Genomic DNA, 27,470 nt, shown 5'->3' with positions numbered 1-27,470 from the left:
GCTCAACTGGAATTCCATCACCTCCATTAGCTTTGTTCATAGTAATGCTTTCTAAGGCCCACTTGACTTCACATTCCAGGATGTCTGGCTCTAGGTGAGTGATCACACCATCGTGATTATCTTAGTCTTAAAGATCTTTTTTGTACAGTTCTTCTGTGTATTGTTGCCACCTCTTCTTAATATCTTCTGCTTCTGTTAGGTCCATACCATTTCTGTCCTTTATCGAGCCCATCTTTGCATGAAATGTTCCCTTGGTATCTCTGATTTTCTTGAAGAGATCTCTAGTCTTTCCCATTCTGTTGTTTTCCTCGATTTCTTTGCATTGATCGCTGAAAAAGGCTTTCGTATCTCTTCTTGTTATTCTTTGGAACTCTGCATTCAGATGCTTATATCTTTCCTTTTCTCCTTTGCTTTTCGCCTCTCTTCTTTTCACAGCTATTTGTAAGGCCTCCCCAGACAGCCGTTTTGCTTTTTTGCATTTCTTTTCCATGGGGATGGTCTTGATCCCTGTCTCCTGTACAATGTCACGAACCTCATTCCATAGTTCATCAGGCACTCTATCTATCAGATCTAGGCCCTTAAATCTATTTCTCACTTCCACTGTATAATCATAAGGGATTTGATTTAGGTTACACCTGAACTGTCTAGCGGTTTTCCCTACTTTCTTCAATTTGAGTCTGAATTTGGCAATAAGGAGTTCATGATCTGAGCCACAGTCAGCTCCTGGTCTTGTTTTTGCTGACTGTATAGAGCTTCTCCATCTTTGGCTGCAAAGAATATAATCAATCTGATTGCAGTGTTGACGATCTGGTCATGAGCGCAGGCGGCTGCGAGCTGGCACACTGAGCGTGGCCCAGAGGAGTCACGCCACGTCCCACGTCCCCTGGCTTAGGAAATGGCAACCCACTCCAGTATTCTTGCCTGAAAAACCTCATGGATAGAGGAACCTAGAGGGTCGAAAAGAGTCAGATAGGACTGAGCATGCAGGCAGGGGGAAGATGTAATGTTTAGAAATGCAGCTATTAGAGCAGGTTGGATATTCATAGAGATAATAAAAAGGTCATATAGAAGAGAAAGGGGTCATTACAGGAATAAATCCTTAAGTAGTTAGTCTTTTTTACTATAATGAGATAATTTACAAGCAAAAGAATTTAAAATGTGTACCTTTCCATTAATCACAAAAGTATTATTTAATTCAGATAACAGCAGCTTATTTTGGACCTCTGTACAAATGATTGGGACAAATTTAGTCTTTCTTGGTAAAAGCAATTGGTCTTATACTTGGGTCTCAAATTATTAGTTAATTTCATTTTATTGTTGCTTTACTTTGATCTGTTTATTAACTTTATTTGAAAAATTTGTGGTTTGTCAGAAATGTGTCAGTGTTAACTGATCCAGACAATATCAATATGCGTTTATTAACATAGTGAAACTACTTGTATCTTGTTTACATTGTGGAGGAAGATAATTTAGGGAAAGCAGAATTAGCATGTTAATATTATTCAGCAATGTGGAAGCAGGATCAAGGACTACGTGAAGAAAGCTTGAAGGAAAACTTAATGTGGTGCTTCACAATGTTGCAACAGCTAATATTGCCCTTTCAGAGCTGATAGTTGCAGCTTGTAAAAAGGCCTCAGATAAGTACTGTCTTCTTTTTAACTCTTTAGTGTATCATGCTTGTTATCGGCCACTGTCAATGTGGGTATGGAAAGCAAGAGAGATTTATTAATAAGAATAATAGATTGAGGGTATGAGGATTTATAGAAAAGGAATTTAAATGATACATTTAAAAAGAACTTTGGGAAGAAATTGTATACTTATACTAAAGTTTGTTTCATTGTTGTTCCTTCTATTTATCATCAAAGTAGGTTTCCACATTTCAATCTTGCAAATAGATTCTATCAAATTAATCTATAAAGTGACCCCATGAGGGAAGGAATAGCATTTAAAGCCTTAGGGATTCTGAGATCACCTCACTTATCTGGAAATCGCATCTAGAAACCTCAACTTAGGAAAACAGAGAAGTTTAATAAATACATGTCACAGTGCTTTCATTGTCTCACTCAGAAGACACAGAATCTTTAGATCCTCATTCCAAGACCATTTGTATACAATTCTCATAAGCTTGAATGTAAAAATGCACATAGCTATAATAAATTATAATGGATTTGAGAGACAGTTAAGAAATAAAAGAACAATAAGTGACAGCAAAGACCCTGAAGGTAAGGAATTCTACACCATAAGAGTAGTCAATTAACTTGAAAGTGTAGCTTTTCTAGAATCAGAGGCAAGAATTGTATTCAGATAGTCTCAAAAATGTCATTAAACTATCTCAACCATTACCACAATGGGAGATTATAAAGAAACTGAATCATCATGTATTAAATTATATGTACTAAATACGTTGAATTTATTTAGAAAACCAAACGCTATCAGTGTCAAAATAGGAACATTTTTTCTCCATATTTTAAGACACTATCTATGTGACCATGTCTTTTTTCTTTCTTTCCTTCTTCTTTCGTCTCCCTCCCTTCCTTCCTCTCTCTCTTTCACCATAGTTTCTATAAAATATTGTCACATTGATATCTAGATGCCTTCTCAAATTAACATCACCTGTAAGAATCATTAATCTAATCATTACTTCCTGTCCCAACTAATTATAAATGCTGTTGAACAAGACCTGACCTCACATTGATCCATATATGTCCCATTAAAGGTTTCCTTAAAATTCAGCAGACTGCCATTCATCATGGCATTTGCGTATGAATCATCCTTTGCATTTCATTTCATGCTACAGTGCTCAGTTCCAGGCTGATCCTTGGATAGACTTTCCTCTTCACTCAGTCAACTTTTCAGCGAGTAAATCTGCTCCATAATCACAGGTTGCACTTCTCTCTCCAGCTGTTCTAAATATGTTCTATGTGGACACATAAACTTCTGGGGAGATTTCTTTAAAAGTTAGTTCAAAGTGAGAATAACTGCCTAAAATGAAAAGATTTAATGGGGTTCATCCATTTCTTAAAAAAAAAAAATTAAAATTCTGGATGTAACAATTCATAAATCCTTCACAGTAAAGTGCATCCATTAAGAACATGCACTTTTCAGCTAGAGTGCCTTGGTTTGAATCCTGAAATATATGCCACTGATTAAAATATGAGGTTTATTTAACCTTATCTTTACAAATAAATTTTCTCAGAGATGATGTAGTTGCTTTTATTGATTCCCTTAGTTGTATCCGACTCTTTGTGGCTTCCTGGACTGCAGCTCGCCAGGCTTTTCTGTGCTTCACTATTTCCTGGAGTTTGCAGAAACTCATGACCATCGAGCTGGTGCTGCTATTCAACCATCTTATAAAAGTGACTAGTATATAACCATAGAAATGTTTGCCATTAGAGTTATTACTATTATTATTGCACCAAGGAACAAAATGGTGCCTTAATCATTTTTTTTTTCACATAGCAAAATTATATCATTCAGAGATTGATTAACAGCTCTCTGTTCCAATTGCTTGGATTTATAATCTCAACATTTCCAAAAAGGTCATATTCTAAAATAAATACTAAAATTATAACATAGGTGATCTTAAAAACCATCTTAAAACTATATCTAAATAAAATGTTTTAAGGCAGACATAATTGTTATAATTTTCATTTTTACTCTATTACTTAGCTTTTTATTCTCATTACAGTCTTTTATCCTTGATTCCAAAAGGATAAAATCCTGCCCAATTTATTGGAAGTCAAAAAACTTGTTTTATACTCAAGTGTCCACTTCAGTTGATTGAAATCCTTTCTACTTATCTTAAAATTGCTACATATGTTTTGTTTATTTCAGTCCTCCTGTAGTTTGTGGGGAAAAAAAAAAGCATGCTCATCAAGGAATAAGTGTAGGAAATATAAGGAAAAGGAGGAGCAAGTGGATAAGAAGGAACACTGAGAGTGCCAGATTGCTTTAAATGTGCCGGTTGCTATGCCATGTGCAGAAAATGTCTCTACCCTTTCATTCCCTAGAACAAGTATAAAAGTTAGAGCAACTATTATTAACTCCATTTTATACCTGAGGAAGCTGAGGCATAGAGAATTCGAATATCAATACATTGCCCAACTTTACACAACTAGCAAATGGTGGAGCGAGAGTTCAGACTCAGCTCAAGAGTCTGTGCTCTTTCTCTACATGCAGAATCTTCTCAATATCCTTTCTCTGATATTCGTTTTTCCCCTGGAAACTTTTTATCTGCAAAGTATAATGATCAGAAAAATTAAATGCTGGTTGTTCTAACAGATACATCTGAAAACTCACACACATGCACACAAACACACAGAATGATATAACTGAATAATTGTATTTATCGCTCAAGTCTCACGCTGATGTGATGCTGCTGTCTGGATGGTGCTCATCTGAGTAGTAAATTAGATGACAAGGCTTCTTCTCCGTTGTGATCAGGCCATTTTCAATTTATTACTGTCACAGTCTCTTGAGGATTTGTCTATATGCCAGGCACTCAGAAACAGAAAAGACTGTAGAATTTTCATCAGTCTGGCCTAAAAATAGCAAAGGGCTTTGGTCTAAGCTTATCACATGAGTGGTCCTGATTTCAAAGGAAGCAACAGAAATAAAGTAATTGAATTTTCAGAAGGAAGAAAAGGCTGTTTTGTTGAGTATTTAGCCTTTTCTACAAGAGGGAGTATTAATATTATGAGTGCTTTCTTTTAAATTAAAGAACAATTCCTGAGGCTAATCTCCATTGTTGTATTATCTGTAGGTTTATCTACCTACATATCTATCATTCCATTTATTTTTAATGTGCCCATTGATTCATTTCCTAAGATTGTAATTAGGTCATTCTCTAATTCATAAGCTGACAGGTTGGCCCAGGCTGGTTTATAGCAAGGAATTTGTTATGACAAAGTAAGAGCAAGCCATGGGAAGTACTGTTTAAAAATTTGTAGACAAGTACTCTGTTCATTCACGTCTCTTCATACACCTCTCTAAAGGTGTATTTCCCTACTTAAACTTTCTGACAATTTAAAAAGCCTGAAGTGATGAGATATACATTGCTTCACTGTGTTATCACTAGTTCATTTCCACTCATATAGTTCAATCATTCTCTGATGTTTGTTCATAATTCTGTACTTATTCTTGATCCTAACCATAACTTATGGGGATCATGTACTTAGTCACAACTTTCTGTAATCCTTTTGGACTTTGACTGCCAGGCTCCTCTGTTCCGTGGGATTTTCCAGGCAAGGATACTAGAGTGGGGTTGTCGTTTCTTTCTCCAGGGGATCTCCCCAACCCAGGGACTGAACCTGCATCTCCTGTGTCTCCTGCACCATACCTATTCACAAATATATGATTCCCATAAGTAATGGTAAGGGGAGAAGATTCCAGAAGGGCATGAAAATAGAAGACAGATATCCTTGGATACTATGCTACAGGCCTGCTCCACCTTTAAAACATTCATTACATTTAAAATACTATAAACACTTCTGTCAGGAAGAAAATTCAGGAAAAGAAATATGCTATCTTTTGGTGATGAGTCAAATAGGTTGAAAGGCTGCAATTTGAGATCTCCAAGTTAACCACAGAGAAGGAAATGGCAATCCACTCCAGGATTCTTGCCTGGAGAATTCTATGGACAGAGGAACCTGGCGGGCTACAGCCCATGGGGCCGCAAAGGGTCGGCCATGGCTGAGCTCGTCAGCACAAGTTAACCATATAGTCTTTACACAACTCTAAGTCTTAGCATGTCCTCCCAACACTTACAGTGGAATAGTTTTCTGGAAAGAAATACCAGAAATTTTGTGATTTCCCATGGCATTAATTAACTACTTTGTGTTTATATAGACATTTTGTAGCTTACTTTCTCTCTCTTTTATCTTCAGTGTTTTTCTTCATTATTTGAAAATTCCATAGTGATCTTGCTTTGATTTTTCTTTCTGGACTGATTGTTGTCTTGTCTTCGGGATGTTCATGCTAATGTATGTTTCAGTGTGCAAAAGATTGCTTTATTTTCAGGGACCTCCTGGAGTATGTGAACTTGATGATTGTCATTGACATTGAGTGACATTTGTTTAAGGACACAGATAAATGAATTATGAAATCACAATAATATCATGGTTCTTAGTGGCCATAAGGAATGCCTGCATTCTAATATTAACTAAATAAATAAATAGTATGGGGTCCTCCTTAAACACTATGTAATACCACTTGGAATATTTCTTAGTTCTTTTTTTTATCCTTCATAATGTGGAACATTTTTCTTTTGAAGTGAATTATAAAGAATTCATAACACTTTTCATTTTTCTTATTTTAATTAATAATCAATTGATTAAAGTATTACATACAGCCTATTTTAATACTACTACAAGGCAGACATATCATATACATTACATAACACTTAAAGAGGAAACATCACTCTAATACAGAATATTTTAACTAAAATTAGGAAATGTGACTTTTTCCTAACAGGTCTGGCAATTCTTTATATCTAAAAGTAATTTAGGAGGACATTAAAATAAATACTACTAGTATAGGTTTATAGCAATATTAATTTGTTCGTTGATGAAGAAAAATTAAACTCTACATTAGAGCTAATTGATATAAAGTAATGGTGTCTAATATATTACTTAATATATGTGGCATGGATCAAAAAACATTTTTAGTTCCTCTGTCTTTATATATACTGTGATGCAGTTCATCAGGAAAAAAGTGGGGGTGTTTGGCTGTCCAGTGGTTAAGACTCCATGCTTGCCTTGTACAGTACAGCCAAAAATGGGGGTGGGGAGTAGGTTTGCTTTTATATGAAGCAATAATTAATTCATGAATGAATAATTAATTGTTAGTGCTAGAGTGGATTATTGACATCTTGTAATCTAACCAGTTGGGAGACAACCACATGACAGAAAGTACACAATAAATGGAACAGGACAAGTTTAAAATAAATAAACTGTAACAGGAACTGGGGTGAGGAGAGATAGAGTAGTAAGAAATCATGAAAATTCCAGAGAGTTCGAGAATCACAGATGTGAGGAACAGCCACTCTCCCTGGGGCTGAAGTAGAGTGCCCAAAACAGAAGCACCCACAAATCCACATCTTCTCAAAGAGGGGGGCATGTCTGTCCACAGTCTAGTGGATGGTGTTGACATTATTAGGAGACCCTGTGTTTTGCTGAAAGTTTTCACTTTCGTCTTAGGTTCAAAGGACTTGTTAACAAAATAAGCCACTCGTCATATACAAATAAATAATACAAATATTTATTAGAGAATAATCTAGCTTACTTTCGATACACTAACATTAAAAGAGAAGAGAAACAGAGCGGAGGATGCATCACCAAATTGGGTTTTGATCAACATCCAGTCTTAAACAGCTCTGGCAACGCCTGTGACACAGCACATCTGGAGTCCCAACTGGGAAAATGTCCCAGAAAGCATGTCTGCTTAGTGGGTGAGACTTCAAAGATTGTAATTTGGGGTTCCCATTTATAACCCCAGGACACAAACTGATATCATCATCAACCTGTGACCAAATTGTAGATTTGGATTCATGTTCATGCTGTGTGTTTTGTTGTGTAAAACTTGGAATGTGGTTAAGCCTGGGGCTTGGCTGGCCAGGACCCCTCCAGGGGCTCAACAATCTCAAATTTCTCCCCCATCTTATCTATGGTGCTGCAAGTCTTGCATTCACATAAGGCCGTCACTTCCAGTCACTCCCAGTCAGTCCAGGCACGTTAGAAGCAAGGTCAGAGGTCTGCTCTGCTCTGTCTCTGAAGCCTAAACAAGACAGTTTATTTAATTTCCCTAACACTCTGAAACTTCAATACTTTGGCCACCTGATGCGAAGAGCTGAGTTATTTGAAAAGACCCTGATGCTGGGAAAGATTGAAGGCGAGAGAAGGGGATGGCAGAGGATAAGAAGATTGGATGGCATCACTGACTCAATGGACATGAGTTTGAGTAAACTCCAGGAGTTGGTGATGGACAGGGAGGCCTGGTGTGCTGCAGTCCATGGGATTGCAGAGTCAGACAAAACTGAGTGACTGAACTGAACTGAACTGAATGCCCTGTCAATGGAACTTGCTTAGAATGTGTCCCACACCCCTGCCCCGAGGGATGATTCTGTTAGTCAGTTCAGTCAGTTCAGTCAGTTCAGTTGCTCAGTCCTGTCCGACTCTTTGCGACCCCATGAATCACAGCACGCCAGGCCTCCCTGTCCATCACCGTCTCCCAGAGTTCACCCAGAGTCACATCCATCGAGTCCGTGATGCCATCCAGCCATCTCATCCTCGGCCATCCCCTTCTCCTCCTGCCCCCAATCTCTCCCAGCATCAGAGTCTTTTCCAATGAGTCAGCTCTTCGCATGAAGTGGCCAAAGTACTGGAGCTTCAGCTTTAGCATCATTCCTTCCAAAGAAATCCTAGGGTTGATCTTCAGAATGGACTGGTTGGATCTCCTTGCCATCCAGGGGACTCTCAAGAGTCTTCTCCAACACCACAGTTCAAAATCATCAATTCTTCGGTGCTCAGCCTTCTCCACAGTCCAACTCTCACATCCATACATGACCACAGGAAAAACTATAGCCTTGACTAGACGGACCTTAGTCGGCAAAGTAATGTCTCTGCTTTTGAATATGCTATCTAGTTTGGTCATAACTTTCCCTCCAAGGAGTAAGCGTCTTTTAATTTCATGGCTGCAGTCACCATCTGCAGTGATTTTGGAGCCCCCAAAAATAAAGTCTGACACTGTTTCCACTGTTTCCCCATCTATTTCCAATGAAGTGATGGGACAGATGCCATAATCTTAGTTTTCTGAATGTTGAGTTTTAAGCCAACTTTTTCACTCTCCTCTTTCACTTTCATCAAGAGCCTTTTTAGTTCCTCTTCACTTTCTGCCATAAGGGTGGTGTCATCTGCATATCTCAGGTTATTGATATTTCTCCCAGAAATCTTGATTCCAGCTTGTGTTTCTTCTAGCCCAGCGTTTCTCATGATGTACTCTGCATAGAAGTTAAATAAGCAGGGTGACAATATATAGCCTTGACGTACTCCTTTTCCTTTTTTGGAACCAGTCTGTTGTTCCATGTCCAGTTCTAATTGTTGCTTCCTGACCTGCATACAGGTTTCTCAGGAGGCAGGTCAGGTGGTCTGGTATTCCCATCTCTTTCAGAATTTTCCACAGTTGATTGTGATCCACACCGTCAAAGGCTTTGGCCTAGTCAATAAAGCAGAAATAGATGTTTTTCTGGAACTCTCTTCTTTTTTCCATGAAATACCTAACAAAGGGTTTCTCTCTACCTAATGGGGCCCAGGTGGGCTCCCCAGGTGGCACTAGCAGTAAAGAATCCCCCTGCCAGTGCAGGAGAGGTAAGAGACATGGGTTCAATCCCTGGGTCAGGAAGATCCCTTGGAGGAGGCATAGTGACCCACTTCAGTATTCTTGCCTAGAGAGTCCCATGGACAGAGGAGCTTGGCAGGCTACAGTCCTTAGGGTTGAAAAGAGTCAGACACAACTGAAGCGACTTAGTATGCATGCACACAATGGGGCACAAGCATCCTTAAAAGTGAAAAAGCTACCACATTTATCCCTAAATTTGGAGAGGCATAGCCTAGTAGTAGTTGAGTCTATTGCTGATCATGATGCTGGGAAAGATAGAAGGCAGGAGGGAAAGGGGATGACAAGAAGATAAGATGGTTGGATGGCACCACTGACTCTGTGGGCATGAGTTTCAGCAAGTTCCAGAAGATGGTGAAGGACAGGGAAGACTGGTGTGTTGTAGTCCTTGATGTTGCAAAAGTTGGACATGATTAAATGACTGAACAGCAACAACAACTGACAGTATTCACTATTCCTCCAATTCCATGATAGTCCCACTGAATAGTCATCATCCTGCTTATTTAAAATCTTTAACAATGGCATTGATTCTTCCTTCAAGCATCTCATATTGCTTCAGGTTCATTTTCCTCCTAGGGAGTGAGTGAATGTTCCAGGGACTGTCATCAAGCCTTTTCTACCTGAATGGATCTTATGTCAAGTATCAGAGTGGTAATAGAGGAATTCTGAAGTTTCCAAGAATTTGTATTTCATTTACACATTTAGGCACTAGGAAAATACTATACAGTGAGTCCATGGACTAACAGGGCTCACTGAGACACACTTGAGTTAAGACTATAGATATCACTTCATCACCAAAAAATTGCATTTGGGCAAGAGTGAAATTTTGAGTCCCCAGAAATTAGTATCATTTCAGGACTGATGTATTGAAATGCTCTAAGAATTCTGGGTATTTCTTTTTTCTCTAAATGGCTCCAGGCTAATTGGGGAAAATTTAGAGACACTTTGTAGTATATACTGGTAGCAATTGTGCATAATCCTTGTTCAAGAAATTCTATTCTTTTTTTAATTATTATTTTCAGTCAAGGGACTCTGGCTCTCCATGTTGACTTAGGTCTAGATTCTGGAGAAAGGCTGTGACTTTCCTCAGTACCAAATCAAGTCAGATGTTTTCTATCTCAAGTTTTTGTTGTAATGTAGCTCCAGTGACATTCTATTGGTTTCTCCACTCATTGCAGTCCCAAGGACACTGAAATGAATTGGCCACTGCTAACACTGCTGAGGATCGAGGCATTCTGTTTAGCCACTGGTCCTTGCTTTCTTTTATTGTAGATATCTCTGCCTCATCTCAATGCCAGCATCTTTACAACTGTACCTGACCTAAAAAGGAAAATAATCTCAGAACTTTCAAAGATATGTGTTCTACTTATTAATGAATTTCTCAATATCTTATTAAAGTTTTTTTTTATCTTTTATGAAATGTATATGGGAGATGAGTATGCATGTTACATGTGATAAGTCCAATCTTTGGATTCCTTTCTCCTTATCACGGAAGAAAAGACCTGTCACCTCAATCACATTAAATGTTGGCCAGCTTTGCTTCCAGTGTTCAGTTAACCAACCAAGGAAGTAGTTAGAACTACCTCTAGATAAATGAGTTAGCATGTTAAATCTAGAAATCTCTATTAAGTGCATCCATAGTAATGAATTTAACTTGATTGAATACTCCTAGATTCTTTTCTCAAATATGTTCCTAAGTTTCTGCTGATATAGTAATAAAGCTTTTGGGTGATTCTTTTGATAGGTAAGCTCTGTTTAGGGGTGTCATATTATATACTTGTCCCCTGGAGCATACTCATATTTGACCCTAGCTTTTGGTCAAGTGACCACAAAGAGTATTTGTAGTTGACCATAAGGAGAATGATGGTTTTCCTTCAGGGCATCTATCTCAAATGGATTTAACAAAGTCTTTTTTTGTTTGTTTGTTTGTTTGCTCCATCAGAGGAAGTCTGATCTTGATCATTGGAGGGAAAGCTTCTCCACTTGTAAGGAAGGCTCTATGACTTGGAAGTCCAATAGTGTTATTTAGATCCAACCAGGTGTCCTCATTCCAAATTTCAGTATCGCATTGTTTCCCAGTGAGTACTCTTTTTTTTTTTTTTTTCCAGTGAGTACTCTTTCACATGAAGGATGCAGTGAAATTATGAACTGAACTTTCAGTAGACTGAATAAAGAGACCTACCCTTAGCAATGTGGAAGGAAGTGAAGTGAAGTCGCTCAGTTGTGTCCAACTCTTTGTGACCCCATGGACTGTAGCCTTTCAGGCTTCTCTGTCCATGGGATCCTCCAGGCAAGAATACTGGAGTGGGTTGCCATTTCCTTCTCCAGGAGATCTTCCCGACCCAGGGATTGAACCCGATCTCCTGCGTTGTAGGCAGATGGTTTACCATCTGAACCACCAGGGAAGTCTCTACCAATGTGGGGGGGTTATCATTTAATAAGTTGGAAGCCCAGTGGAATAAAAAGGTAAAGAGAAGGGTGGCTTCTCTCTCTTCCTGAGCTGGGATGTCCAGCTTTTCCTGCCTTTGTGCATCAGTGCTCCTTGTTCCTGGAACTTTGAACTTATAAATTATACTAACTGTTCTTTTTTTTTTTCAGTCAAGGGGTTCTGGCTTTCCAGAAAGATATTAAGGAAAGCTAACAAAGAAATATAAAGTATTCCAAGGATCAAAATAGTAGGGAGGCATTGGCAATGCCACACCTAAAGAAGTTAGGGGGAAAAGTGAGACTTGCAGGTACAGAAGAAGGCTGTCCCACGGTTGTTGTGGCCTCAGGTAGAGAAAGACTACCCTGCCCTGGTTCTATTTCTGGTGCTTCCATTTGTCTGGATCCAAAGTGAAACTACAGGTTGAAGGAGGTAAAGTTTTACTTCCATAAAAATTGTGAGCTAGTTGGATGGCATCACCAACTCAATGAACATTAGTTTGACCAAGCTCTGAGAAATACTGAATGACAGGGAAGCCTGGTATGTTGCAGTTAATGGGGTTGTAAAGAACTGGACATGACTTAGTGACTGAATAGCAACAACAAAGTGTAGAAAACATTACTAAAGATAAAGAAGACCTCTCTATACTAATAGGAAGTTCAATGAATAGAAAAAGATGAAAAACTATAAACTTATATGCAACTAATTCAGACTCAAAAATATTTAAAGAATTCACAGAACTGCAGGGAAGAATGGAAAAATATACCATTTGAATAGGAGACTCTAAATACACTTCTCTTGGTAACTGATAAACTGAGCAGAAAAAAAAAATCACTAAGGATACAAAAGATTTGAATAATGCAATTAACTAATTTGATCCAGTGGATAAGTATCCATTACACTCAACAATGGCAGAATACATTTCAAGCTTGAAAGAACGCTTATGAAAACTGACCACATACTGGGGTATGAAGAAAAGCTCATTATATTTCAAAGCATTGTTATCATGTAGAAAACATTCTCTCTGTATACAATAAATTAAATTAGTGATCAATTATTAAAAAAAAAAAAAGGGAAACTAGAGGATCCCAATTCTCAGAGAGAGGAGAGAAAATGAAATATTAAGTCACATTGTGTTGTATGGTTCCTCAAGAAATTAGTATTTGAGGAAAGACTTGAATGTAATGAGGAATCTAATCAAGTGGATATCTTACAGAACTCTGTTCTAGGCAGACAGATTATCTGAAGCAAGGGCTTTAATATGGCTTTTGTTATTTAAATGTGGAGGCCAGCCTGAAGTAGAATGTGCAAGACATGGTTAGAAAGTGAACAGGATGCCTATCAGGAAGGATTTTATTTTTTTCATTTTTGGTTTTATTTTCCTTAGTTTTTTTTTTTTCTTTCTTTCTTTGTTTTGGCTTCCCTTGTGGCTCAGCTGGTATAGAATCCTCCTGCAATGCGGGAGATCTGGGTTCAATCCCTGCACTGGGAAGATCCCGTGAAGAAAGGAAAGGCTACCTAATCCATGATTCTGGCTGGGAGAATTCCATGGACTGTATAATCTATGGGGTTTCAAAGAGGTAGACAGGACTGAGTGGCTTTCCCTTTCATTTTCAATTCACTTAGGTATTTTTTAAGAGCCTGATTTTTAGTTTAAGTGAATTAAGGAGACTTTGCAGGATTTTGAACAGAGAAGTAGCAAAATTTGAATTATGCTCCTATGAAAATTTGAATTAGGGTCACTGTTCTGAGGAAAATGTGTATTATTTGAGAGACATTAGAAAATTGTTGCATGATCCAGATAAGAGATCATTGTAGTCAGACAAGAGCATCAGCATGGAAATAATTAAAAAATGAAAGATTGCATCTGGATATTAATACATGTTTACAGGAGAAAATATGATAAGTTCTGGTGTGAGAGAAAGGATGACTTAGACTGTTGGCCTGAGAAACTAAATCTAAAGAGCTGTCATCAAATTAGATATGAGTATTTGCAATTGGAGTAGGTCAGTTTTGGATATATTTTGCCTGAGATGCATATTATATATCTAAGTTGAGATATCAAATAGTCAGTTGAAAGTGTAAGTCTGGAATTAAGGGGAGAAGGGCTTCCCTGGTGGTTCAGATGGTAAAGAAACTTCCTGCAATGCGGGAGGCCTAGGTTTGATCCCTGGGTCAAGAAGATTCCCCGGGGAAGTGAATACCCTTCTCCAGTATTCTTACCTGGAGAATTCCATGGATAGAAGGCATGGTGGGCTACAGTCCATGGGGTCACAAAGAGTTGGACATGGCTGAGCAACTAACAAACACTTTCAGTGGGGAGAAACCTGAGTTAGAGGTACACTACTGGGCATGGACAGCAAGAACATGGTATTTTTATTTATTTTTTGTCCATGCCTCGAGGCATGTGAGTCTTAGTTCCTCAGCCAGGGATTAAACCTGTGCCCTCTGCAGTGGAACACAGAGTCTTAACCACCAGACTGCCAGGGAAGTCCTCAGAAGGTGGTATTTGAACTGGTTAGACTGGATGCTATCACCAAGGGAGTATTAATAGAGACGAAAGGGTGTCTAAAACTTGGCTGCTGAAGCAAACCAATGTTGAGACTCCAACATAACAAGAAGGAACCAATAAAGAATAGAGGGAAGTAATAAAGAGAAGTGAAGAATGAGAATTAAAGAAGGAGAGAGTCATCAATCATATGTGTTTTTAATATTAATTAGTTGAATGATATAAGCACTAAGAATTGATATTATATTCAGTAAGTTGGAGCTTATTGCAAACTTAACACAGTTTCACCAGGATATTTGATATAAGAGCTGAATTGGAATGGTTTTAAATGAGAGTAGAAGATAAATTAGAAAGAAAAACTATAGGAAAAAATTTTGGGGAATCCAGGGAAGTAAAGAATGTGTCAGTAGCTGGAAGAGGAGGAGGATCAGGAGGAGACATATGTATAAAAATAAACAGAGTGTGAGAGTCTCACGTTTTAGGAGTTTTCTGTTTGTTACTGTGACGTGGATCTTAAGCAGTGTAACAGTAGAAGAAAACAAAAATGTATTCACTTAAAGTAAGGAATTACTCAAGAAATACACCCATGGGGTAAACGAAAAGTCCATGGACATCCAAGGTAATGAGCATAGCTTATTCATTCTCTCGATCACTTTTTTTCATTCTCCTTTACCTTTTTGTCTCTTCTTTTTTCATGTTTTTTCTTTTCTTTCTATCTCCTGCATCTTCTTGAAACCTAGTCATATACCTTTCTTCTCAGTATTTGGGCCATTATTAGTGTCATACTCTCGTGTACTTGCTTCTGAGGGTCATTAAACTTGGCTCTTTCAGCTCTTACCTTTACCAGCAACAGAACTGTTCAAGAAACTTCATTCGTACTGCCATCAGCTCCCTCTACAGCATCTACAATGCTTTATTAAATCTCCCCAGGCTTCTACTGTGGTAGAGAACCTGGTCAATATCAATATAGTTATAACTAACTTTTTGCAGGTTTTCACATTCCTATTCTTGTGATATTTACTATTTGTTTTTTTGGTCATCATTGACAACTGTTCCTTGAAAAATATCTTTTAAAAACATTTAATTAAGAAAATTGTTATTTGAATTTTTCCTGAATGGTAAATAAAATATACATTAACCGACCTCTGTTTGGTATGTGGAATGCTTGTGCATTGTTGGAGCATGCTTGTGGCTAAGTCTCTCAGTCATCTCTCTTCTTTCCTTCTTCCCTTCGAAATAGCATATCTGGATATTACTTGGGCCCAGGGCCTCCTTGCACAATTACCATGTTTTTATGTTTCCCTTGAAGAAAGATATGATCACATGCCCTGCAAATTTTGACTAATAAGAGGTGCGCAGAAGTGACTTAAGCTACTGTCAGGTTGCAATCTTCAAGTCAAGGGTTTTTAATACTTCTTTTTTTTTTTTTCTTATTTTCCATTGGCTATGGTACAGACTCTAGCTAGAGCTAGAGCATACATCTTAGACTATTAATTTGAAGCTCAAGGTGAGTTTGACAAAATAATTATATAGAAGGATCTAAATCTCTAATGACTGTGGTAGCACCAATCAGCTTGGATTAGCTACACAGACGTTTTAGGTAAAGGGGACATTTCTACCTCATTAAATACACTAGTTATTTTGAGTCTTTTGGTTATATAGTTGAACCAATCTAAATAATATACTCTTTTAGCCTTATACTTTCTCAAAATACTCCAAGATTGCAAGGAATATTGAAACTAAATTCCATTAGTCAGAAATCAAATACTTCTGAGTAAGCTGTGACATCTTCCAAACTATAAACTTTTATGACATTTTCTATTTATCAGTATAGTTTGTATGTGTTATAAATAATCATTTGCATCTAACAGGGAGTTGTTATAAGGTTGGGCATTCATAGATCATTGATTTAGTGTACTTTGAATCAGGTGATTGGAGTCTGTGTATGGTTAAATATGCAATAATTCCTCAGCTGTTTCCGATGATTAATACCAGAACTGGCTCAACATTTCGCTCATTGCCTACGTATACTTGTCTACCAGAATGATAAAGCACTAATAGATTCTCATTACTATCCAGGGGCAAAATGTGTTTCTCTTCAGCATTTCTGTGACTGTCCTAACATTTTACAAGGAATGCCCAGAGCTAAATGGAAGAGTTGGAATATAATAAAGATGAAACAAAAAGTAAATGATGAGGCATGGTGCAGATAGATACTTTTTAGGTAAAAATTATTCAGTATAAGTCTTTTTCTTCTGATAATGGCCTATTAGAGAGAACATTTCAAATTATTGTTTCATAGACTCATAGGTCCTAAAGCTAAAGGCATGTTGAACTATAATCTGTTGCAATCCCCTGGTCCCACAGGTGAGGTATTAATATCCCTGGTTCACATTCTGGTTAATAACCTTTCTTAAGATTATAAAAGAGAAAAAAGTCAGGATTAGATTCAGATCTCTAGATTCCTGATATATGAAGGTTTGTTATTTCTGGATGTGGTGTCAGGTTAGATTTGGTGATTCATTTATTTTTATTTATTTATCTATTCAGTTCACTTTTAAGGATCTAAGATTGTAGATGGGGCAATATACAAGTCAGTCAGAGGCCTGATGATTCCATGTGATCAACCAAATACGGCAAAGTACTGAGGAAACTGGGAAGGGACTGGGTCAATTCTGGAAGAGAATCAGTTAAGTTTTTACAAGAAGGGATTTCTCTGACCTTAATATTAAAAAAAGTTAGATTTTTAAATAGGAAGAATAGGGCAGAAAGACAGTGAGCCATGAAAGGCCATGATGTGATTGAGAATATGACAAGCCCCAATGTCATTCAAACATTGAATAGATCAGTGGAAGTGTCCAGTGAGTGTCAACAGGAATAATAAGTGGTCTGATTGTGAGTAATTTGTAAGTCAGCTAAGAAATTTGGATTTTTATTTTGTAGGAAATACATAAAACTGATTTTAAGTAAGATAAAATAGTCTTTTTTTTTTTTTTTTGTCCACACCACCGAACATGTGAGACCTTAGTTCCCTGACCAGGGATTGAACCTGTGCCTCTTACAATGGAAGCAGAATCCTAACTACTGGACTGCCAGGGAACTTCCCATAGCTTTTTTTTTTTTTTTTTAAGGTTACCCCCCCTCCCCCAACTATCTTAAGAGTTGATGCTTGACTGAAGTGAACAAATACTTGGGATGTCAAGTTTATACATCATATGAATTTCCTGAAATGGGATAGTTTTGATGAAAGATTGTCCTTTTCATCATAGGGGCCTGGAATGCAAAAGTAGAAAGTCAAGAGATACCTGGAGTAACAGGCAAGTTTGGCCTTGGAGTTAAAAATGAAGCAGGGCAAAGGCTAACACAGTTTTGCCAAGAGAACACACTGGTCATAGAAAACACCCTCTTCCAGCAACACAAGAGATGAATCTACACATGGACATCACCAGATGGTCAAGACCCAAATCAGATTGATTATATTCTTGGCAGCTGAAGATGGAGAAGCTCTTTACAGTCAGCAAAGACAAGACTGGGAGTTGACTGTGGCTCAGATCATCAACTCCTTACTGACAACAACAAAAAAAATTCAGACTTAAATTGAAGAAAGTAGGGAAAATCGCTAGTCCATTCAGGTATGACCTAAATCAAATCTCTTATGATTATACATTGGAAGTGAGAAATAGATTCAAGGGGCTAGATCTGATAGACAGAGTACCTGAAAAATTATGGATGGAGGTTCATGACTTTTTACAGGAGGCCGTGATCAAAATCATCTCCAAGAAAAACAAATGCAAAAAGGCAAAATGGTTGTCTGAGGAGGTCTTACAAATAGCTGAGAAAAAAAGAAAAGCTAAAGTCAAAGGAAAAAAGGAAAGATATACCCATCTGAATGCAGAGTTCCAAAGAAAAGCAAGGAGAGATAAGAAAGCCTTCCTCAATGATCAATGAAAAGAAATAGAGGAAAGTAATAGAATGGGAAATGCTAGAGATCTCTTCAAGAAAATGAGAGATACCAAGGGAACATTTCATGCAACGATGGGCACAATAAAGGACAGAAATGGTATGGACCTAAAAGAAGCAGAAGATATTAAGAAGAGGTGGCAAAAGTACACAGAAGAACTATACAAAAAAGAAGAATTATACTAAAAAGGTCTCAATGATCTAGAAAACTACAATGGTGTAATCACTCACCTAGAGTCGAACATCCTGGAATGTGAAGTCAAGTGGACCTTAGGAAGCATCACTATGAACAAAGCTAGTGGAGGTGATGGAATTCTTGTTGAGCTATTTCAAGTCCTAAAAGATGTTGCTGTGAAAGAACTGCACTCAATATGCCAGCAAATTTGGAAAATTCAGTAGTGGCCACAGGACTGGAAAACGTCAGTTATCATTCCAATCCAAAAGAAAGGCAATGTCGAAGAACATTCAAACTACCACACAATTGCACTCATCTGACATGCTAGCAAAGTAATGATAAAAATTCTCCAAGCAAAACTTCAACAGTACATGAACCATGAAATTCCAGATGTTCAATCTGGATTTAGAAAAGACAAAGGAACCAGAGATCAAATTGCCAACATCCATTGGATCATAGGAAAAGCAAGAGAGTTTCAGAAAAAACAGCTACTTCTGCTTTATTGAGTATGCCAAAGCATTTGACTGTGTGGATCACAATGAACTGTGGACAATTCTTAAAGAGAAGGGAATACCAGAACACCTTACCTGCCTCCTGAGAAATCTGCTCAAGATTATATAGGTCAAGAAGCAACAGGTATAAATGTTCATGGAACAATTGACTGATTCCAAATTAGGAAAAGAGTACGCCAAAGCTGTATATTGTCACCCTGCTTATTTAACTTATATGCAGAGTACATCATGCAAAATGCTGGGGTGGATGAAGCACAGGCTGGAATCAAGATTGCTGGGAGAAATATCAATAACCTCAGATATGCAGATGAGACCATCCTTATGGCAAAAAAGTGAGAAAGAACTAAAGAACCTCTTGAAAGTGAAAGAGGATAGTGAAAATGTTGGCTTAAAATTCAGCATTCAAACTCTAAAGATCATGGGATCTGGTCCCATCACTTCATGGCAAATAGATGGGGCAACAATGGAAACAGTGAGTCTTTATTTGCTTGGGCTCCAAAATCATCGCAGATGGTGACTACAGTCATGAAATTAAAAGACGCTTACTCCTTGGAAGAAAATCTATGACCAACTTAAACAGACCAACTTAAAAAGCAGAGATATTACTTTGCCAACAAAGGTCCATCTAGTCAAAGTTATGGTTTTTCCAGTAGTCATGTATGGACATGAGAGTTGGACTTTAAAGAATGCTGAGCACTGAAGAATTAATGCTTTTGAACTGTGGTGTTGGAGAGGACTCTTGAGAGTCTCTTGGACAGCAAGGAGATCCAACCAGTCAATCCTGAAGTAAATCAGTCCTGAACATTCATCTGAAGGAGTGACGCTGAAGCTGAAGCACCAAATACTTTTGCCACCAGATGTGAAGAACTGACTCATTGGAAAAGACCCTGATGCTGGGAAAGATTGAAGGCAGAAGGAGAAGGGGATGACAGAGGATGAGATGGTTGGATGGCATCACCAACTTGATGGACATGAGTTTGAGCAAGCTCCAGGAGCTGGTGAAGGACAAGGAAGCTTGGCGTTCTGCAGTCCATGGGGTTGCAAAGAGTCAGACACAACTGAGTGACTGAACTGAACTGAACTGATAGGAATTTACAAGTTAGAATTTACAATTAAACATGGGGACTCTAAATTTGATTGAAAGATAACAAGGACATATTTCTCCATACTCAATATAGATTTGCAAAATTAATCTTTCTGAGCTTCCACTTTTTATTTTTTAAAGTAAAATAACAGTGAATATGCACCTCAAAGGATTATTAATCTCAGGAAAAGTAAATGAACATGAAGTAACCATGAGGGCCAGTTAAGTGGTAAGTATTGAATAAGTGGTAGTTGTTGTTATTGTTTTATTTTTTGTCATTTTTATTATTGTAGTGAATTAAGAAATAAGCATCCTAGAGGAAAATGAAAATAAAAATATCCCTGGAAGGGAGCCAGGGATGTAAACGTCTATTTGACAGTCATTAATGTATGGTGTTCAGTTAAAAACACAAGATTAGACAGAAGTCTAATACAATTTTGTTCTTTGTTTTGTTGAAAAGGAAATTGAATTTTATGAAACTTGAACATCCTTAGTGAATAAGCACAATAACATGTTAACTATTAGCACTGAGTCTACAGAAACAGTGGAACTGCTGGATTTGTGCCTATGCCTGAATAAATAAATTTCAGGCTTCAAAGCCTTCTCTAAGTAGTAAAGTAGGCTGGCTTTAGGCCAAAAATTGAAATATGCAAAGTTTTTCTTCAGATGTTGCCTTTTCAAATCCATTGCAGAGACTGGAGGGGGAGGGTTAATAGACTAAGACCTGAAGAATCCCTAGGGGCAATTTTGAAGTCTTAGGCGTATCATAGCGTATTTTATTCTCTCCATCATATATTTTCATAAAAGTGAAAGCAAGTAAAATGAATATGTGAAACTGATTTGAAGGAAAAAGGAAATCACAAAAAGGAAGCATTGTATTAGGTTTTTGTTCAGTCTGACTTTTTGTGACTCCCTGGACTACAGCAGCCAGGCTTCCCTGTCCTTCACTATCTACCAGAGTCTGCCCAAACTCATGTCCATCAAGTCAGTGATGTCATCCAACCATCTCATCCTCTGTTGTCCTCTTCTCCTTCTGTCTTCAATCTTTCCCAGCATCAGGGTCTTTTCCAATGAGTCAATTCTTTGCATTAAGTGGTCAAAGTATTGTAACTTTAGCTTCAGTGTCAGTCCTTCAGGGTTGATTTCCTTTAGCATTGGCTGGTTTGATCTCCTTGTAGCCTGAGGGACTCTCAAGAGTTTTCTCCAGCATCACAGTTTGAAAGCATCAACTCTTCGGTGCTCAGCTTTCTTTATAATCCAACTCTCACGTTCATACATGACTACTGGAAAAACCACAGCTTTGACTATATAGACCTTTGTTGGCAAAGTGGTGTCTCTGCTTTTTAATATGCTGTCTAGGTTTGTCATAGCTTTTCTTTCAAGCAGCAAGCTTCTTTTAATTTCATGGCTACAGTCACCATCTGTGGTGATATTGGAGCCCAAGAAAATAAAGTCAGTCACTATTTCCATCGTTTCCCCATCTGTTTGCCATGAAGTGTTGGGACTGCATGCCATGATCTTAGTTTCTGATTGTTGAGTTTTAAGCCAACTTTTTCACTGTCCTCTTTCACCAATATCGAGAATCTCTTTAGTTCCTCTTCGCTTTCTGCCGTAACGGTGGTGTCATCTGCATATCTGAAGTTATTGATATTTCTCCCAGCAATCTTGATTCCAGCTAGTGCTTCATCCAGCCCAGTGTTTCTCATGATGTACTCTGCATATAAGTTGGATAAACATGGTGACAGTATAGAGCCTTGACGTACTCCTTTCCCAATTGAGAATTGTGTAGGAGACTTGACTTTTACATGGATGGTTGGTACTGATTATGGGTAAATAAAACTCAAGTCATTGGTAGTGGCCACTGCCCAAATCAAAATTATATTCTTTGGTGATAACAGGATTTCTAATTCACTGCTAAAACCTAGGATGCTGGTGAGTTTAAAACTTGATCTCCAAAGACAATATTCCCAGAATATCCAAGACACATACTTGCTTTTCATGATTGGGCCCTACAGACAAATGAATCTCTCCTTCCATCTCTAAATGGAAAAGTCACAATTATCACCATCATAACTGTAGTTCTCAGACAGTTATAAGACACTTATAAGTTATAAGACACTTGTAAGTTATAAGACACTTATGTTGAGTCAGATCTACTCTCTCAGTAGTCAGATCTACTTTACTCTACTTTTGAAAAAAAATCTTATTTATTCATTTATTTAGTTTTATTTTTGGCTGCATTTGGTCTTTGTCATTACACATGGGCTTTCTTTAGTTGTAGTGAATAGGGGTTACTCTCTAGCTGTGATGCTTGGTCATTTCATTGTGGTGCTTTGCTTGTTGTGGAGTATGGGGCTGTAGGGAGCATGGACTTCAGTAGTTGTGTCTCACGGACTCCATAGCATCTGCTCAGTAGTTGTGGTGCATGGACTTAGTTGGATGCAGCATGTGGAATCTTCTCAGACCAGGGATCAAATCCGTGTCCTCTGCATTGCAAGGTGGATTCTTAACCACTGGATCACCAGGGAAGTCCCTAAATTACTTTTCAATTATTAACTCATTTAATTCAACAGCAACCTTATAAGGTAGGTATTATTATAAATTTTTTCAGTTAAGGAGCTCAAGGTATAGAGAGAGTTAACAAAACATTGCCAAGATCATACAGAAAAATTCTTTCATTTAGTTGATTACTATTTCCATGACTCCTCCAAAGTGTCTTATGGCTAATCTGACCAGAGGAAAATAATCCTTTTTATCTGTTGGAAACGCAGAGATGAAGAACTGTTACATCTGGTTGCTGAAATCTTGATTGATCTTTACGGGAAAATGTATCCTGCTCTGACCAGCTCTATGACCTTGAGAAATATGTTTAATCATTTTGAACTTGAATTTCTACATCTGTAAGATGAAGATAAGAGTGGAGGGGAAAATGGAAGTGGATTAGGTTGTTGAGGAAATAGAGGAAAACAATAGAATGGGAAAGACTAGAGATCTCTTCAAGAAAATGAGAGATACCAAGGGAACATTTCATGCAAAGATGAGCTCGATAAAGGACAGAAATGGTAGAGACCTAACAGAAGTAGGAGATATTAAGAAGAGGTGGCAAGAATACTCAGAAGAAATGTACAACATAGATCTTCACAACCAAGATATTCAGGATGGTGTGATCACTCACCTAGAGCCAAACATCCTGGAATGTGAAGTCAAGTGGCCTTAGCATCACTACAAACAAAGCCAGTGGAGGTGATGGAATTCCAGTTGAGCTATTTCAAATCCTGAAAGATGATGCTGTGAAAGTGCTGCACTCAATATGTCAGCAAATTTGGAAAACTCAGCAGTGGCCACAGGACTGGAAAAGGTCAGTTTTCATTCCAATCCCAAAGAAAGGTAATGCCAAGAATGCTCAAACTACCACACAATTGCACTGATTTCACATGCTAGTAAAGTCATGCTCAAAATTCTCCAAGCCAGGCTTCAGCAATATGTGAACCGTGAACTTCCAGATGTTCAAGCTGGTTTTAGAAAAGGCAGAGGAACCAGAGATAAAATTGCCAACATCTGCTGGATCATAGAAAAAACAAGAGAGTTCCAGAAAAACATCAGTTTCTGCTTAATTGACTATGCCAAAGCCTTTGACTGTGTGGTTCACAGAAAAACTGTGGAAAATTCTGAAAGAGATGGGAATACCAGACCACCTGACCTGCCTCTTGAGAAATCTGTATGCAGGTCAGGAAGCAAGAGTTAGAACTGGACATGGAACAACAGACTGGTTCCAAATAGGAAAAGGAGTACGTCAAGGCTGTATATTGTCACCCTGCTTATTTAACTTCTATGCAGAGTACATCATGAGAAATGCTGGGCTGGAAGAAACACAAGCTGGAATCAAGATTGCCGGGAGAAATATGAATAACCTCAGATATGCAGATGACACCACTCTTACGGCAGAAAGTGAAGAAGAACTAAAGTTGGCTTAGAGCTCAACATTCAGAAAACTAAGATCATGGCATCCAGTCCCATCACTTCATGGGAAATAGATGGGGAAACAGTGGCTGACTTTATTTTTCTGGGCTCCAAAATCACTGCAGATGGTGATTGCAGCCATGAAACTAGAAGACGCTTACTCCTTGGGAGGAAAGTTATGACCAACCTAGATAGCATATTGAAAAGCAGAGACATTACTTTCTCAACAAAGGTCTGTCTAGTCAAGTCTATGGTTTTTCCAATAGTCATGTATGGATGTGAGGGTTGGACCATAAAGAAAGCTAAGTGCCAAAGAATTGATGCTTTTGAACTGCGGTGTTGGAGAAGACTCTTGAGAGTCCCTTGGACTGCAAGGAGATACAACCAGTATATTCTAAAGGAGATCAGTCCTGGGTGTTCATTGGTAGGACTGATGTTGAAGCTGAAACCCCAATACTTTGGCCACCTGAATGCAAAGAGCTGACTCATTTGAAAAGACCCTGATTCTGGGAAAGGTTGAAGGGAGGAGGAAAAGGGGACGACAGAGGATGAGACGGTTAGATGGCATCACCGACTCAATGGACATAGGTCTGGGTGGACTCCGGGAGTTGGTGGTGGACAGGGAGGCCTGGTGTGCTGCAGTTCATGGGGTCGCAAAGAGTTGGACATGACTGAGTGACTGAACTGAACTAAATTGAATGTCGTTAATTGGAGTCCAGTCAAAAAAATCCTGTAATGCAAATGCAGATAAGGGGAGATAACCGTCTGGTTTTATTAGCAAGAATTTCCTTGGCCCAGAGCCCACGTATTTGGTTATCATGTAGAAGTAACTCACTGAGTAGCAACGTTAGTGGCTGTGTGAGTGCTGATATGGCTGGAGTGTAACAGCAGTGAGCCCATGGTTCTCTGATTTGCTAAACTCCTTGATGTTTCACTTTGAAGACCAGAAAACTCCAGGTGTACTTCTTTGAGACATGAGGCAGGCAACAGGGAGACTGTCCCATTCACTAGCATCATTTTGCAATTTGTTTATTTGTTGACTTCCAAGAATCCAAAGTTATTTTAACTTTGGACGAAGTCTAACTCATCATTTTCACTCACACTTCGATTTGAAATAGACTATGTGTTCTAACCTAGGTTTGGATGTCAAAAAAATTAGACAAGACTCTATTTTGTAGTGCATGCATGCTAAGTCACTTCAGTTCTGTCTGAAGCTCTGTGACTTTACGGTCTGTAGGCTGCCAGGCTCCTCTGTCCAGTGGATTCCAGGCAAGGATACTCAAGTGGGTTGCCGTGCCTTACTCCAGGGCATCTTCTTGACCTAGGAATTGAACCAGCATTTCTTATGTTTCCTACATTGGCAGGTAGGGTCTTTACATTAGTGCCACCTGGGAAGCCCTCTATTAAATAATGTGTGTGTGTTAGTCACTCCATTGATCCCATGGACTATAGGTCACCAGGCTCCTCTGTCCATGGAATTCTCCATGCAAGAGTAATGGAATAGGTAGCCATTCCCTTCTCTGGGGGATCTTCTGGACCCAGGAATTGAACTTGGGTCTCTTGCACTGTAGGGGGATTCTGTACCATTTGAGTCACCATGGAAGCCCCTATTTAGTAGAATATACCATAAAAAATAGCTGTAATATTTTAGAAGAGGAGCGACTTTACAAAACTTTTCAGATTAGCTCTCTGTAACAAAACTTTTCAGATTAGCTCTCATACAATTGCATGCCCCCTCACAGTAAGAGGACTTTCATAAATAGCAAGTAATACTGTATTTCTTTTTAAAATAAGTTTAAACTTTTCCTGGTTTGAAAATTCATTCTGGAATTCAGGATTCTAAACTTTTTCCACACTCCCCAGTACCCTTCCTACTATAACTCACTGCTATTGTTGTTCAGTTGCTCAGTTGTGTCTGACTTTGTAACCCCATGGACTGCAGCACGCCAGGCTTCCCTGTCCATCACCAACTCCCGGAGCTTGTTCAAACTCATGTCCATTGAGTCAGTGATGCCCTGCTATAGTATATTATTTTAATCCAGTTAAATTTAGTTGGATGTAGCTTTTTTCCTCCTGCAAAAATCTGTTTATTTGCTTAATTTTCTTCTATTGCTAGCTAGATTTCTGCTAATTGAGACAAATAGTGTTATGATTTTTTTTAAACATTTCATCCATAAAGTGAGACTTTCAATTGGTGTAGATTTGAAAACATAAATATTTACCTCATCATTTTGCAATTTTTCCCCATAGACTCCCTAAAATTACAACCATTGTAAGTTGGAAGAATTGAGAAACAGAATTAAATTATTTCACAGGCGGCAGAGTAAATTAGGGAAACAATTCCCAATCAAAATGAAGTAAAACAAATCAATCCTAAATGCATGTAGGTTCATTTTTACAAATATTATTGGATTGAGATCCTAAAAGTATTCCCATTGACAGAATTATTGCTTTTGGCAGTAATTTCACTAAAGTTTTCACAGATTTAAATCTACTTGGTGGACTGCACTAATTTGATTTGCAAGCTCAGGTGGGTTAGATGTGGGGATAAGGATGTGGAGCAATTGAATCATTTATCCATTGCTAATAGGAATTAAAAGTGATATAAGTTTGGAAACAAACTTGGCAGTTTGTCGTGTAGTAAGATACATTGAACCAAATGCTTCCATACATGCGACCACAGCTAATTCCTTCCTAGAAATTTATCCAAATGGGTGAAAGCATATAGCCGCACAGAAATCTGGGTGCAAATGTCTATAGCTATTTTATTCATTATTCAGAAAAAAGTAGAAAAAGCCCAAATGTCCTTCAATTAGTGAATGAATAAAAACATTGTGAAATAGGCATACAATGTAATAATACTTAGAAATAAAAAAGAACAGATACTTGTAACTTTATGAATGCATCTCAAAAGCATTAAATGAAGTCAAACTATGAACACAAAACAGTCTGTTATTAATATTCTTGAAGACAATGGTTAGCAGAGCCTCAGAGGCAAAATAGGCTTCAATAAACAATTTTTGAAAGAACAAATTAGCATACAGCTCTGTCTGAATACTCAGTCACTTAGTCATGTCCGACGCTTTTGCGATCCCATGGACTGTGGCCCACCAGGCTCCTCTGTCTGTATAATTTTCCACGCAAGAATAGTGCAGTGGGTTGCATCTCCTACTCCATAACTTATAGCTCCTGATGTCACATAATTTTATATGACTGTAAAAAGTTACCAGGTAAATCTTTGTGGAACACCCCCGACCCCTCCCCACAAAGGAAAAGTCACACTCCTTGCTAACACATTCTGTTAAGATACAGAATATATGCAGACACTAGAAAAGATAGAATAAACATTCTATATCAGCTTGACTATAGGTTAGAATAATTCATATATTGAGCATTGTGTGTGTGTGTTTGTGTGTGTGTGTGCACACACACATGCTCAGTTGTGTACAACTCTT

The sequence above is a fragment of the Budorcas taxicolor genome, chromosome 4 (assembly GCF_023091745.1).
Source record: "Budorcas taxicolor isolate Tak-1 chromosome 4, Takin1.1, whole genome shotgun sequence".
Lineage (NCBI taxonomy): Eukaryota > Metazoa > Chordata > Mammalia > Artiodactyla > Bovidae > Budorcas > Budorcas taxicolor.
The sequence above is the reverse complement of the archived record's forward strand: the minus strand, read 5'-3'. Positions refer to the sequence as shown.